Genomic DNA, 15,191 nt, shown 5'->3' with positions numbered 1-15,191 from the left:
AATCTGCTGGGACATGGAACAAGCGGGTCACTAGTAGGTCAACCGTCCAGCATGGCTAGTTCAGTATCCAGCAGGATGGATGCACCTTGGCACCCTCTCATCACAAACCCGGATTTACCTCCAGCCTCCCCCCGGCTGTCCTGTTTATCCTGCAAATTACAGGCAGCCGAAGAGACGCCCTAGAAACCTGGGGTTAATTAAAGGAAAGACACCCACAACGATATGCGCTTCCTCTGACAGTGCATGCCCCCTTGCCTTCGGGTCTATGCCATGCAGCAGAGTCTGGAAGGCTAGCCATGACACACAGCAGCCCTTGAGTCTGGAGTGGGGAATAAAAAAAATCAACAGTGGACATAAGCTACGAACCTCAATGGATCTGTGCCCTCTTACATCAGCAGCACTAGATTTACAGATTGGTCTTATGTTTAAAACATGCCTCTCTTTTCCAGCAGACAGCGGGGCAGTTACAATCCTCCATTCCTATCAGACCTCATAGAAGAGAAAAACCTTCCCCATCAAAATTCCTAGGGCGGGGATGGAGCGAGACACGACAAAAGGGAAGCTTTCGAGAGCCATCAGCAAGGAGGTCCATCTTGACTGATGCGTAAGGAGCTTCATGAAGTTAAAAGTGAACCTGGCCTTAGAATGATTTTAGAGAATGATGCATTAGACATTAACTGTGTCTACAGAGCCCGCAATTAAATGCCCAGAGGCCTGCACTCATTTAATAGGATTGACTCAGTTGCCAGCGAATCCATCCATCACACTTTACATTACAAGGCATTATTTCATTGCCGGTAGTGCAGCCCAGGGACGCAGGTTGCTTTATGGAGTTCCCTGGAGTGTCCCAGGGATTTTAGGATTGGAGCCAGGAGCGAAGGGGGGCGCAAGCCAGGGACAGAAGCCAGCTCGCATTACTGTCCAGTGCAAGTGGACAACGGAGGCTATGGCTACAGGGTGAAATCCTGGTCCCACTCAAGTCAATGGGAGTTTTGCCACGAACGTCAATGGGGCCAAGTTTTCACCCAGAGATTTTACCGCATCTCGATGAGGTTGCTTCAGAACTCGGAGCACAGCTGACGCTTTGTGACTGGCCACCAGTGAGGTCACACGTCCCATGCCTTGTAAAGACGCCCAAGTCTGAGCCATTTCCCTTATTTCCCCTATAACTTCCACCCCCCGGGAAAGCGATTGTGCTGCCTCTCAGTCCCGTCTCAGGGCAAGAACGGCATTTTCTTGGGCAGTTAGTCTTGTGGCTTTTGACCTCTGGCTTTAGGGCATTAGCTCAGCACCTGCTACCATCCCCAGAAACGCTGCCCAGCCGGTTTTTACTCAATCTCTTTCTGAATTTACAGGCAGGTTTGGCAGAGGCTAGAGACTCAAAAAGCAAGAGGCTTGGAAAAGAGAGAAGAGGGGAGGGGTGGCACTGAAAACTAGGTGGCACCCGCTAATGCAGGGACCCTCCAACTCCTAAAGGCAGAATGTCGACTTTGACTTAGGCTACTGTGACCTATTCTGAGGGTCTCGCCAGCCCACTCACGGAAGGATGGTCTGACAGGCATTAGCTGCTCAGGGAGCCTGGGGCTCAGTTGTAAGCATCGGCAAAAGTAAAGCAAGGGACAAAGGAAACGGAGGTCAGATTGACGGGAAAGGAGCACGGATGGGGATTGTCGATTTGCTCCATCTATGGACCTCCAGCCGCGAAGCAGCAGTATTGACAGGTATCTCGCACCCTGGGCAAATATTCTGCTCTCATAGTTGCACATTATTAGTACCACGGTAGTGCCTATAGCAATCATGGTCCCATTGTGCTGTACTGTGAGAGTTGCCTATATCTATCAAGGGGAAGAATTTGATTCCTGGGGTTGTTCCCCCCCCAAACACGTATTTTTAGCCTCAGCAATTTGTTTTAGATTAGAGGAAAGGCAGGAGTCCTATGAAGTGCTTGTGGATGAGACACGTTCGCAGGAAGCGCCTACTAGACAGGCTACAGTGAACGGACTATCTTAAAGATGCAGTGTATAGAAAGAAGGCTCAGTTGCACATGCCACAGATAGGCACAATCAGGAGAGCTATAAACACAGGCCAGACCCATCCTTGGTGTAACACTGGCTCCAATGGGATTACACCGCCAGGGAGGGATTTGATCTAGTGTGCCAGACCTAAATTTAAAGTGCCCCGCTTTTATGACTTTAAACAAAGCCCTGGGCATTTCTTGAAGCAGTTGCTTCCTGAGATTGAATAGCATGAGTTTACGGCAGATCTAGTTAAATGGGAAGCCGACTTTATTACCTGCTGACGAAGCAGTAGTCTAGTCAAGGGTAAACAGAGTTTACCCACTTTTCATTCGGGGACTCTGGAGTTCAGCCTAGGTAAATTTAACTACTTTTTTTTTTAAAACCACTACACCAGTGTGACTCAGGGATTACAGCCTGAAGCAGAATGCAAGCACTCGACTGTACACGACTGCATCACATCAATATTGCGATAGATTTCTTTGATTTTCCTCATCAGTCCTTTGGGGAAGGGCAAAGGGAGGGAGGGCAGGGGACTTATGATCACACAATACAAGTTGATATCAATGGACACGTTATCGGTTGTTCTCAACTCTCTCCATGGCTTATTGTTAACCTATTTGTTCTTTTCCCTTTAAGGCAGTATAACCCCAGAGAACGGTGCTGACCTACATTTCTACAGCAGAGCTGTGAAAGGATTGAACAGGGAAAGATTTGAGTGTTTTAATGTGAAAGAAAACCCACAAACACGTTTCCTCTCAATACGGATGAGTAAGTTCAGCCAGAGCACCTGTGACTAGATACCTCAAAATGCTCCAGGCATCTGACCTTCCCCAACACAGTAAGCACAAAAGGGTTGTTTTATTTATGAAAATGTATCTAGCGGATAGAGCAAGGACCTGTGAGTTGAAATGCTAGGTTTTATTCTCAGAACTGCCACGCTCTCACAGATTGACTGCGTAGAACTAGTTAGAGGCCCGGCCAGCCCTAGACCCAATGGTCTATAGCAGGGGTTCTCAACCGGTGGTACACGTACCACCAGTGGTACGCAGAAGACGGCTCGGTGGTACGCGAGGCAAAACTCGCCGCCGATTCCGCCGCCGAATCCCCCCCTCACCGCCGCCGATAAACCCTGGCGCTGCCGAATCCCCCCCCTAGCAGCCGCCGAGAAAGCCTGCCGCCGCCGAATCCCCCCCTTCGGCCGCCAAGAAACCTTGCCGCCGCCGATTTTTTCCCCCTCGCTGCCGCTGGAAAAGCACTGTTATGCCGAATTGACCCCCCCGCCGCGAAACCCACCTGCCGCTGATTCCCCGCCATTTCCCGCCGGAGGGAAACCGCGCCGCCGAAAGTGCCATCCTCTCTGCCGCCGAAAACTATGAAACGGCGGCAGGGCTTCGGCGGAGGGCATCGATCCCTCCATGCAACCCCGCCATTTTACTGAGCCCTACTCGGGCCAGGCACAGTCAGGTGAAGCGGTACTTGACCTGAGTGTACCTGACCCGAGTGGTACTCTGTAAAAAAAAGGTTGAGAACCGCTGGTCTATAGGAAGGATGTGGACAAATTGGAGAGAGTCCAGCAGAGGGCAACAAAAATCATCAGAAGGCTGAAGCACAAGACTTATGAGGAGAGACTGAGGGAACTAGGCTTGTTTAGTCTGCAGGAGAGAAGAGGGGGAGTTTTGATACCGGCCTTCAACTAGCTGAAGGGGGGTTCCAGGGAGGATGGAGCTAGACTGTTCTCAGTGGTGGCAGATGACAACAAGGAGCAATGGTCTCAAGTTACAGGGGGGGAGGTCTAGGTTGGATATTAGGCAAAAGTTTTTCACTAGACGGGTGGTGAAGCACTGGAATGGGTTACCTAGGGAGGTGGTGCAAATCTCCATCCTCAGTGGTTTTTAAGGCCTGACTTGACAAAGCCCTGGCTGGGATGATTTAGTTGGGGTTGGTCCTGCTTTGAGCAGGGGGTTGGACTAGATACCTCCTGAGGTCCCTTCCAACCCTCATCTTCTATGATTCTATGAAATGGCGACCCAGGCGTGGAGCATCTTTGGCCCCCCACCTTCCATTTGTTAAACACAGGTACACTTTCACAATTACACCATAAAACAACGTTCACAATAATATCAGTTGGGCTCTCATTTCACTGCAGTTTGTTCTTATATCTGACTGACTGGCGACGCCCTGCCCCTTATATACCCGCGAGGACAAGGCTGACAACATTCTAGGGGGGTTGAGAAAATGTAGTTCTCAAGAAGTCTGGAAGGTTCCACGAGATTCTACAAAGGTCCGGAACATTCCAGGAGGTTAGTGAAAAATGACTCCACAAAACAGAACAACTGAAAACATTTTACTTCCAAGAAGTTTTGTTTTCCCCTTTTGTCGCTAACAACAAAAATAGCACGCTGCGCCTTGCACCCCAGGCCTTCTGCCCCTAAATCCGGTCCTGGTTATAAGTTGGTTGAAAAATGCCAATTTTTCCCCACAGGAAAATTTTAATATCATTTTTCAAAACTGCCCACAATATATTTGTTTACTCAACTAAAACCACAATCAGGTACTGAAAAATTCAGCTTTCAAGAACGGTTTATGAAAAAAATTGGTTTTCAAACCCACACCAGTTTTACACTGAAAATCAGACAACACAAAACATTTTTTCCACTTAAAACAGGAACATTTAGGTTTTTCCTCCCATTAAAAATTGGAAAGAAAATTATCCCCAAAGGAAAAATTTATCAAAATTTTTATTTTCAGCTGAAAAGCTATTTTTCCCCTCCATCAACAAAAGTTGTCTTGATCAAAAAATTTCAAACATCCCACAAAATCCTACCTTCGTATTGCCTCAGGGCCAGGCCCCACAAAGTTTTTAAGATGAGGATACCCCAAGAGGATTGCAGAATTTGGATTCTGAGTAGCTTTGTAGCTTACTCTCTGATGACAAGGAATGCAAGAGCCAACAGTAATTTTTAAAAGATTGGTGACCAATGAGTACTTTCACAGAAACATAAATCAACTCAAGGCCCTCAGTTACACCCAGGCAACATCCGCTGAAATGCATTCATTTGGCTGAAGGTAGAATTTGGCTTTAAATGTGTCATCAGGCTTCATAGCAGGAGTTGCTCATGTATGTGTGGGAAGCATGTGGGGAGTAAAGGCAGAGGAATGAGTCCATTCTTGTGAAGAACTGTGTCAGCCATTGCCAGCGGCAAGATAACCAACCCGGCTGGCCCATACAGCACACAAAAAAAAAAAAAAAAAAAAAAAAAAAAAGGAAGGTTAAAGCAGTTTTACTCAGGAGAAAACTAAAGTTCGTGTATCATTGGATTCCAGCTACTCCAGCTTGCAAGAAGATTCATAGACTGAAAAGACCATTGTGATCATCTAGTCTGTCCTCCTCTGTTAATGCAGGCCACAGAACTCACCCCCCCACCTCTGAAACGGATACATTAATTTTCTTTCTGCTAGCACCACAAACTCAGCCTGGGACCTAAGAGCTGGTTCTGCCCTTCTTCCACATCAGCACCTGTAACAGAGTCTGAAGGCCCTCTTCAGAAAACAGCGGGGCAGTGAGGGTTTCCATCCAGAAATCTTGCTGCATCTTTATGAGATTGCTTCAAAACTTTGAGCTCAGCTGAAGCGTTGTGAGCGGCTGCTGGTGAGATATCACACACTGCCACAGCTTTGTAAAAATGCCCAAGTCTAGCAGTTTTCCTTATTTCTTCTACAAATTCCACACCAGGAAAGCAATCATGCTGTCGCTCTGTCTTGTCTCAGGGCAATAATTGCACTTTCCCGGGTGGTGATAAAGCACTTGGCTTTTGACTTCTTGCTTTAGAAGATCAGCATCTGCTCCTGTCCCCAGAAACTCTGCCCGTCAGGTTTTTAAGGGGTCAATCACTTTCTAAATCTGCATGCAAACTTGCTTAGAGGCAAGAAATCGCCTCTGCAGAAACAGATCGGGGCAGCCCCATCCCCTTCAGATTATTCCCCATGTGCCCTGTGCTGGGAAGTTCCAAAAATTCAACAAAGACAGCCTGTTGAGCCTTTTTTCCTGATGAGTGTGTAAGGTCCATGTCTCGCTCCCATACAAAAAGTGCACTGAGAGTATTTGCACAATGCACACAGATTGTGCGTGTTGTCACTTTGTTTTGCCATCCCCTCTTGCTCAATCTAGATATTGTTGTGGCAGTTTTTCCAGTGTGGATGTTGAGTTCTGTTTCAAGTGACAGCTTCTCTGTGACAGCGGACCCCAGGTATGTGAACTCATTCACCACTTCAAGTTCATAATTATTGATGTTGATGGAGGGTGCTTCTTTAACACCTTTGCACATTAGGTTAGTCTTTTTTAAGCTTATAGTAAGCCCGAAGTCTTGGCAGACTTTGGGGCAAAAAAACGGTCCATGAGATTTTGAAGATGGGATTCTATGTGGGTTGCCACGGCAGCGTCATCAGCGAAAAGGAGGCTTGGATAGGGCCTCCCGAATCTTGGTTTTAGATCTAAGTCTTGCAAGATTGAACAGCTTTCTATCAGATCTTGTGTGCAAGTAGATTTCCTTAGTTCAGGAACTAAAAGCTTGTTTCAGAAGCAAGGAGAAGATCCCAAACAGACTTGGGACAAGCATACAGCCTCACTACAAACCTGGAAAGCTTCAGAGACTGAGCTGTCATATTGGACTGTGTGGAGATCGATGAAGGCTATGTAGAGGGGGTTTTTTTTGTTCTCTTCATTTCTCTTGTAGTTGTCTTAGTGAGAAGATCATGTCGATAAAAGACCTTTCGGCTCTGAAGCCGCACTGTGAATCAGGATAAATTCTGTCTGCCAGGGTCTGAAATCTATTCAGGATGATTCAGGCAAAGAAGTGAAATGCCATGATAGTTGTTACAGTTGCTCCTGGTGCCCTTGTTTTTATAGAGAGTAATGATGTTGGCGTCTCATTTCTTGTGGTACTCTGCCTTCTTTCCAGCATAGACAGAGCAACTTGTAAAAGTGTTGCAGTAGGATAGGTTTTCTGCATTTTATGACCTCTGACGGCACACAAACTTTTTCAGGGGCCTTTCCATCGGAGAGGCCATCTATGGCAAAGCTAAGCTCTCGACAGTTGGTATATCGTCGAGTTGGTTCATAAGAGGCAGGCTTGCGGTGGCATTGATGGCTGCGTAACAATATTTTCACGAGAGGAAAGCTCAGAATAGCATTCTATCCAGTGATCCATCTGCTTGGTTCAGTTGTTTACCCCTGTTGTTGATTTCAATGGGGCTGTTTTCTGTGAAGTTGGACCCAAGCCTTTCTGGATCCCATCACGCATGTTTCTGATGTTGCCTGTATCGGTTGCTACTCGGATGCTTTCACATGGGTGCAACCATGCAAAGTCACTAATGCAAAGTCAAGCGGTTTGTTGTACCTTGGTTCTTGTCGCTCTCTGTGCTTGTAAGGTTTTTCATTTGGGTCTCTCTTATAATTGATTTGGGCTGTACGTGTGGCCTCAATGAGTGATGTCATCTCACTAGAATACTCGTCAAACCAGTCATTAGTGCCATTAGTTCAATATTCCCAGAGACTGACAGAACTTTTATGGTGAGTCTTACAAATTTTTGGTGCTTTCCTGCAAGCCCCAGCTCCTGAAGTTGGCTGTTTAAATTTCAGCTTTCCTTAAAAAAAAGCTTGAAAGTGTGACCCACGTGCACCTTAATCCAGCCAGAAGGCAAAGAAAAAGAACCCAAAATTTGGATATTTTTTTTTTTTTTTTTAAACCTAGACTTGTGATTTTGAACGCTTGCGGATGGTGATACCTCCTATGGAAGCCCCGATCAGAACCTCCCAACGCTGTTGAGGATGTACAGGTGGGAATAGCCTCCAACTTCCCCGTTCTGCTGACATGGCTGGTAGTACAAACTGATTTTTATCCTAGAGCTTGGCAAATCTGGCTCTGAAGCAGGAAGCGGATCTGCTGAGTTAACAGGTGCTACTATTGCACAGCCTCCTGTCAGAGTATCCGAGTTCCCCAGATTCTAATGCTGTACTACTTGGCAGCCTCAAAGGTTGGAGATTTTTTTTGCACACAAGGGGACTATGGTGAAAAGTTCCAGAAGGGTAGCCGTGTTAGTCTGTATACAGCAAAAACAATGAGAGTTCTGTAGCACCATAAAGACTAACAAATTTCTGCGGGCATAAGCTTTTGTGTGCTGCAACCCACTTCATCAGATGCATGAAATGGAAATCACAGATAGGAGGTATATATATATATACACACACATCCAAGGGTAAGAAACAACAATGGGGAGGGCAAGTGCTAACAAAGTCCATTCAAAAACAACAAGAGTTCTATGGCACTTTAAAAACTAACAAATTTAATATTTGCAGACAAGCTTTCGAGAGAAGAGCTCTCTTCTTCTTAGATCTGAAGAAGAGAGCTGAAGTCTCTCGAAAGCTTATGTCTGCAAATATTAAATTTGTTAGTCTTTAAAGTGCCACAGAACTCTCGCTGTTTTTGCTGTATACAGACTAACATGGCTACCCCTCTGAAAAGTCCATTCAGTTAGAGTAGATAAGGCCTATTCACAACCGTTGATTAGGAGGTGAGAACGTGTGAACAGTGACAATTACTTCCTGTAATGAGATAACCATTCCAAATCCCTATTCAGACCCAGTCTGACTGTCAAGTTTGCAGATGAGTTCAGCGAGACACTGCAAAGCTGGAAGTCTGTTTTTGAAGTTTTTTTGTAGAAGTACGGCAACTTTCAAGTCAGCTACAGAGTGTCCTGGGAGATTGAAGTGCTCTCCGACTGGTTTATGGATGTTACCATATTTTATGTCTGATTTGTGTCCATTTATTCTTTGGCGTAGTGACAGTCCGGTTTGGCCAATGTACATGGCAGAGGGGCATTGCTGGCACATGATGGCATATATTACATTAGTAGATGTGCAGGTGAATGAGCTCCTGATGGTGTGGCTGATGTGGTTAGGACCTGTGATGGTGTCATTAGAGTCGATGTGTGGGCAGAGCTGGCAATGGGGTTTGTTGCAGTGATAGGTTCCTGGGTTAGTGTTCTTGTTGTATGGTTGCTGGTGAGTATTTGCTTCAGGTTGAGGGGCTGTCTGTAAGCAAGGATAGGTCTGCCCACCACAGCTTGAGCGAGTGAGGGATCATCTGCTAGGATAGGTTGTGGATCCTTAATGACGTGTTGGAGAGATTTTAGCTGGGGGCTGTAGGTGATGGCCAGTGGTGTTCTGTGTTTTCTTTGTTGGGTCTGTCCTGTAGTAGGTGACTTCTGGGTACCCATCTGGCTCTGTCAATTTGTTTCTTCACCTCCCCAGGTGGGTATTGTAGTTTTAAGAATGTTTTATGGAGATCCGGTAGGTGTTTGTCTTTGTCTGAGGGATTGGAGCAAATCTGGTTGCATCTTAGGGCTTGGCTGTAGACAATGGATCATGTAATGTGTCCGGGGTAAAAGCTGGAGGCATGAAGGTATGTATTGCGGTCAGTTGGTTTTCGGTATAGGGTGGTATTAATGTGACCATACTTTATTTGTATTGTAGTGTCCAGGAAGTGGATTTCTCGTGTGGACTGGTCCAGGCTGAGGTTGATGGTGGCGTGGAAATTATTGAAATCCCGGTGGAATTCTTCAAGGGACTCTTTCCCATGGGTCCAGATGATGAAAATGTCATCAATGTAGCATAGGTACAGGAAAGGTGCTTGGGGATGAGTTTTGAGGAAACATTGTTCCAGATCAGCCATAAAAATGTTGGCATACTGTGGGCCATGCGGGTGCCCATAGCTGTGCCGCTGACTTGAAGGTATAGATTGTCTCCAAATCTGAAGTAGTTGTGGGTCAGGACAAAGGGGACTACGGAGTAGCAAAGAAAATGCCAAAGGAGCAGGGCACTGCATCAATCATTTCCCCATGGGGCTGCAGAGTTTAACATACAGCACTCAGGGGAACGCAGTTGCGAGCACAGCACTTTTCCCAGTTTATTTCCCCTAGGAAAGAAAGTGACTTGTCCATACACTGCCGCTGAGCACTGGACACATGGCTATTCCCAGAGAGCTGGATGCGTTAGCCATGCTCGTTTTATGCAGCATCAATACCCTTCACGCCCGCAGCTCCCTTCACCCCAGAGAATCAAAGCACTTGAATAATTAAGCTTCACAAAACACTGTTGCAAGAAATGCACCATCCCATGGGGAAACCGAGGCACGCCCACCTTAAGTATCATCCCAAAGGACAGGGTGCTAGAGCTACTGGCCTTGTCTAAACATATATGGCTACATCTTCACTGCCCCAAAAGAATAATAGCTAGAACAGGTTCGTTTTCTGTAAGTCTTACCCGTGGGCTGCACTTAAGAGTTGGGTTGACACAGCTATGTCACCCCTCAGCACCGTATCTCACCCCCAGTGTAGACACAGCTATGTCAACAAAAGAATGCTTTCATTGACGTAGCTACTGGCAGTCAAGGAGTAGTGTAGCTACAGAACAGAAAACCCCTGCTATCATTGCAGGCTACGTCTACACCAGGGAGCTAGGCTGGCGTAGCTACAGCCACCTCGCTACGCCAGTCTGTTCCCCGCACTGTCGAGATAAGTCCCGTGGTGACAAAGCACAGGCAGTTTTTAACAGTGACATAGCTAGGTGACAGCCACAGGTGGAGGGGAGTGCTGACCTCACCTTGCAACATGGTGGTAAAAACTCCTGCATCTTGTCTTCACTAGGAAGTTACAGCGCACCAGCTTTACAGGGAGATAAAAAACACTCTGTCAAGCAGTGAAAATGGAGCCTGGGAAAATGTTGTTTTCGTTTTAGCAAGCGTTAGCTGCCTAGTGCCAGTCGTAGACAGGGTTTAGCACCTCGATGACGAAAACACCTTGGGTCGACCACAACCAGCTACCTGCCTTTGAAAGCGCTGAGTCCTGGACGCTAAGTAGGGTTTAGACTCAGTGGCCAACTTCAACACAACGCCACCCCCACTTTTTCCTAGTCCAGGCAAGGGCAGAGCAGGGGACCAGCGCCAGGATTCCTGGGTTCTATCCCTGGCTCGAATGCCCAGACAATGCAGGTTATATGCCGCTTGTTTGGGGGTGCGGATGTGCTGACCTTTCCTGGGAGCAGCAGTTTTCCACTCCCCCTAGCCTGCCCCAGTGAACGCTGCCCCCCTTTGAGAGACGCCTGCCAGCAGGAACAGCACTCCCTGAGCTACTGCCGTCCCAGCCCCTCTGCAGATGCAGCCCTCCGTGCCGAAGCCCTGTGTCATGTCCTATGGACGGCCACTTCCCGGGGTGGGTGCATGCAAAAAATCAGCAGGCTCCCATTGCACACACCTGCTGGAGAATAAGAGCCAACGCCACTGTCTTTCCGGAGGATGGTAATAAAGACACTCACTGTACAGCAGCATCCACTCTCCCCATAGGGCCAAGCAATCAAACACACAGCGCTGCTAGTTCAGCTCGTCCCCGCTGGGAGTTAATACCAGCCAGCCTAGCCTCACTGCAGGATGAAAGCTCTGAACCGCTCCCCCCCCCCCAATCTATTTTTGGCCCTGCGGCTTTTGCAGGAAAGGCTACATCAGGGATGCCTCTGCCAAAGTTAGCTGCTCATTACGTCACAGGTGTCTATAATTAGGCCCCCTTCAGCAACCTTTCCACTGAAGCCGCCTTAGGAAAATGGCAAGTGTGGGCAGGCAGAGCTCAAGGGGAGAGATCAGCTGTGCTGAGGCTGCAGTTCCTTCTGCGGGGGGGGGGGGGGAGGGAGGGAGGAAACGCCCGGGACTTTTGGAGAGAGGGGAATTCCCACTGCAGATGGGAGTCAGGACTCCTGGGTTCTACTACCCGCCTGAGGTGCAAGTCAGCTCTCTGCCTCGTGCCTCAGGCTCCCCACCTGTAAAATGGGCATAAGGACGCTTCTCTGCCTCGCAGGGGTGTTGGGAGGACTAATGTTTGCAGAACGCTGGGCGATGCTTTGATGGAAGGCGCTATGCCTCAGTACGCAATGAGGCCTTGTCCCGACACAAACTGGCCAGTTTAATTCCAGCCGTACAAAGCCCTGTGAGGACACGGAGAGCCCAAGCCTGTTCCTAACAGACTTAAACTGAACCCACTGAAACCGGATTTAAACCAAAGTAAGGGCACGTACAGTCTTCGGCAGTAGTTCCCTCCTTCAGTAAAAGCCTGTGCAACTGTCTTGTGTAGGAAAGCCCTGCAGTGGGCAGCACTGGACGCTAAGATTTCCATCAAAAGGTTCAGGAGACTCAGTTTCTAAGTCATCTCCTGCAGTGGTTTTCAACCTTTTTTCATTTGCAGAGCCCTCAAAAATGTCAAAATGGAGGTGCAGGCCCCTTTGGAAATCAGACCGTCTGCAGCCCCCCAAGTGTCTGCGGGCCACAGGTTGGTAGCCACCGCTCTACGGGAACCACTTCCCTTTTAATGATAAATCGGCCCGCCGTTTTAAATGAATCCAGCATTTGTTCGGAAGATTCATCCGCTCCCCCACCGTCTTTGGAGCAATCACACTTTTCATTTGTGATGCAGCCATATGTCATAGTCATTCCATTCCCACTGGTCTAATTACGTGTAATTAACTACACACCTGAGTGAAATGGGAAGTTTCCCAGGAGCAGGGCAGAAGCCTGTAAAAAATAAAAAAGGTTATGTAATAACAGTGCCACTTTGGATTCATACAGAGCTTTCCAGCCAATGGTACTCCAGTGCACTTTACATATTGGGAGACCAAATTTGCCACTAGGGTGAGCACAATACCCCTGACTTCAATGGTGTTGTGCTGCTTTATGCTAGTCGTGAAATTGAGACCCACGTCTCATAGGGAAATGAATCCATCACTGAAATGCAGCCACCTTGGGAGTGATTTCCGCCCCCTCTTCCCCAGCTGGATTCAAACAGACAACCTCTGGTTTCCCCGGCCACTGCCCTGATGCCTGTGTCATGGAGCTGGGTGTCCACTGCCCTGGGCACAGGGTGAAGGTTGCTTCGGGCACAAGAGCAACAAGCCATCAAAGGCGGCATGACGAACACGGCCAGTCTGTGGCGGACACCACTGCCAGGGGCACCAGCAGGATTCTAACCAGTGACTGTGGGTTTCCCCGGACTGCTGCCCTAGTCCCTGCACCATGGGGTCAGGCCCCCACCTCTGGAGTGACAGGCGGCAGCCGTGAAGCACAACACAATATTCCACAGTGCTGAACAGCTTATCTGATGGGACCTAAAAGGAGATGGGTTTAATCAATGGTATAGATATTATACACCCTGAGTGCTTTAGGCACACTTCCAAATTTTAAATCAGAGAAACAAGATATCCCAGAGAGAAATAAGACAGGACATTCTTACCGCAATACAACAGAACATCATAGTCCTGCTAAGGAAATAGGAAAGTCTGAGTGAAATCTTTAAATTACGCTAGTAAGGTTCTAAATGTTGGATCTAAAGTGAAACGGGGCACAATGTCCTCGTTTGTTTTTCCATGGTGGCAGAGGAAAAGAAACCCCCTTGTCAGGCTACTATTGTAACCAAGATAGTCACTTACACCTTGCGGGTAAAGGAGGATACCAGGGGGTCAGGACTCTTGGGTTCTTACTCTACCATCAGCTCGATGCATGACCTTGATTTACCAGTCTGGGTGGCAGGAGGCTCAGTTAACATTTTTAATCATGTATTCATGGAGACAGCAGTTCCCCTTTGGAGGGGATTTCATTCTACATTATTATAGCCCCTAGAGCGTGTCCCCCACTGAGACGGCACACCGAGTAGGAGACCATCCTTGCTCCAAAAAGCCTGCATGCTACATGGACAAGACAGACCAAGGGTGCCCCAGGTCCGAGACAGAGCAGAGAATAGAATCCAGGTCTCCACCTCACATTGTTTTATACCAGGAAGAAGGAAATAGCTCCAGATGTTCTACACCTTGGATAATCCAAGTAGAAATCTAGACATCTCACAATTACGTCAGGGACGTGGGAGGGAAGGATACACCCACCCATTACAGAGTTAATGCCTCATCCTGTGTGTATTAACCGGCTGTAGTACAAATTGTAAATGACTCCTGCCTCCAAAGAACAATGAGGTCACAGAAGTCCAGATTTGTGAAAGGGAGTTTGACGTTTTCCCCATTTCAATTACTCTGAAACTTCTTCCTTGTAGTTTGTAGTGAATTTGGTGTTTTCTTTCCTGCTAAAAGTGACTAACTTCCTCCAAAGAATGACTCATTAGCCTCTCACTTACCGTATTTAACTAATACAAGGCGCTGGTGAGAAAACGCTGCAATTCTAGTCTGCCATGTTTAAGAAAGATTCATTCAAACTGGAACCCGCCCAGAGAAGGGCTACTAGGATAATCAGAGGAACAGAGACCCTACCTTACGAGGCTTGTTTTTGGCTTGTTTAGCCTAACCAAATGAAGGCTGAGGGGAGATATGATCTCTCTCTATAAATACATCAGAGGAATAAATACCAGGGAGGGAGAGAAGTTATTTAAGTTAAGCGCCAATGGTGGCACAAGAACAATCAGATACAAACTAGCCATTGATAAGTTTAGGCTTGAAATTAGATCGTTTCAAAGGAGTGAAGTTCTAGATGGGGAGTTCCATGGGGAGTAGTGGTGGCAAAAAGCCTAACTTGTTTTAAGACTGACCTTGTACATTTATGGAGGGGATGGTGTAATGAGATTGCCCACAATAGCACATAGCCTGTCTGGGACTGCCAGTAGGAAATACCTCCAACGGCTGGTGATGGGACACTGGATGGGGAAGGCTCTGAGTTACTACAGAGAATTCTTTCCCAAGTGTCCCACTGGTGGGTCTTGCCCACATGCTGAGGGTCTAACTGATCTTCATATTTGGGATCCAGAAGGAATTTTCCCCAGGTCAGACTTGCAGAGACCCTGGGGGGGTTTCACCTTCCTCTGCAGCATGGGGCATGCAGGTTTGAACTAATGTAAATGGTGGATTCTCCATTACTTGAAGTCTTTAAATCAAGGTTTGAAGACTTCAGTAACTCAGCCAGAGGTTAGGGGTCTGTTACAGGAGGGGGTGGGTGAGGGTCCATGGCCTGCGACGTGCAGGTGGACAGACTAGATGATCATGATGGTCCCTTCTGGCCTTAGAGTCTATAATAAATATGAAATCTCCAAGTTGCATGCTTACCTAGTACATGCAGCCTCTTGTTTCGGTTATTGTCA

At 47.4% G+C, this 15,191-nt stretch overlaps 1 long non-coding RNA gene across 1 annotated transcript in view; it reads right to left on the bottom strand.

The window, feature by feature from the left end:
• Positions 1-11,192: 11,192 nt before the first annotated feature.
• LOC137143468 (uncharacterized) overlaps positions 11,193-15,191 on the bottom strand; it is a 30,625-nt gene continuing 26,626 nt past the window's right edge. Inside the window, exons 2-3 of the long non-coding RNA XR_010917167.1 lie at positions 12,592-12,631; positions 11,193-11,327 (exon numbers count right to left, since the gene is read on the bottom strand). This is a non-coding gene — a long non-coding RNA (uncharacterized lncRNA). The remainder of the gene's footprint in view (positions 11,328-12,591; positions 12,632-15,191) is intronic.

This window comes from Emydura macquarii, unplaced genomic scaffold (genome assembly GCF_026122565.2).
Source record: "Emydura macquarii macquarii isolate MOO-44397 ecotype Brisbane River unplaced genomic scaffold, CSIRO-AGI_Emac_v2 contig_3328, whole genome shotgun sequence".
Taxonomy (NCBI): Eukaryota; Metazoa; Chordata; order Testudines; family Chelidae; genus Emydura; species Emydura macquarii.
Note: the sequence above shows the minus strand (reverse complement) of the source record. Positions and strands in the feature narration are given on the sequence as shown.